Source organism: Suricata suricatta, chromosome 3 (assembly GCF_006229205.1).
Source record: "Suricata suricatta isolate VVHF042 chromosome 3, meerkat_22Aug2017_6uvM2_HiC, whole genome shotgun sequence".
In the NCBI taxonomy this organism is placed as follows: Eukaryota; Metazoa; Chordata; class Mammalia; order Carnivora; family Herpestidae; genus Suricata; species Suricata suricatta.
The window spans coordinates 81,855,070-81,856,279 of NC_043702.1; positions in this window are offsets into that span (position 1 = coordinate 81,855,070).

Sequence of the window (1,210 nt, forward strand, 5' to 3'; positions counted from 1 at the left end):
AAAGAAAACTCTAATTTAGGAAAAACTACATGTACCTCTGTGTTCACTGAAGTATTATTACAGTAGCCATGATAAAAGCCACACAAGTGTTCATCAATAGATGAATGGAGGGGTGTCTGGGTGGCTCAGTTGGTTAAGCCTCAGTCTTAGGCTCAGGTCATGATCTTATCATCCCTGCATTGGGCTCCATGCTGACAGTGTGGACCCTGCTTGGGATTCTCTCCCTCTCCTTCTCTCTCTGCTCCTCCTCCATGTGCATGATTTCTCTCTCTCTCTCAAAATAAATAAACTTATAAAATATATAAATGGGTAAGATGTGGTATACACACACACACACACACACACAGTCAATGGAATGTTACTGAACCATAAAAAAGAAAGTGATCTTACCATTTGTGACAACATGGATGGATCTAAAGGGCATTATGCTAAGTGAAATAAATCAGAGAATAACAAATACAATATGATGTCACTTTTACATGGAATCTATAAACTAAAACAGATGAAGAAAGAAACCAAAAAAAGGCAGAAACATAAATACAGAGAACTGGTGGTTGCCAGAGGTGAGGGGGTAAAAGGACAGGAAGTACGAAGCAAACAAGAGTGGGAGGTACAGGCTTCCGGTTATGTAACGAATTAGTCAAATGGATGAAAGGTACAGCATAGGGAATACAGTCAGCGGCATTGCCATAGCTTTGCATGGTAACAGGTGGTGGCTACACTTCTGGTGAGCACAGCGTAACATGCATGGCTGCCAAATCGCCATGTTCAGTACACCTGAAACTAATGTAATGCTGTATGTCACTGTCGCCCAAAAACAAAGAGAAAACAGTGATTAAGAAACATCTGCATAAGGATCAACATGTACTTTAAGGGTAAATAATATTTCTTCCATTTATGTTCTATTTGTTTTCTTTTGAATATAAAAACTTTTTTGAGGGGATAGTTTTCGATTTACAGAAAAATTATAAGCATTGTACAGAGAATACCCAAGTGTCTCATACCTCTATTGTTAACATCTCACTATAGTGCATTTGTCAGAATTATTAAGCCAACCATTGCTATGTTACTATTAACTAAACTGCATGCCTTAATTTTGGATTCAACTAGTTTTTCCATGTCATTCTATTTCAAGATACCATGAAGAACACTACATTACATTCAGTCTTCGTATCTCCATAGTCTCCTTTGGTCTACATCACAGACTTTC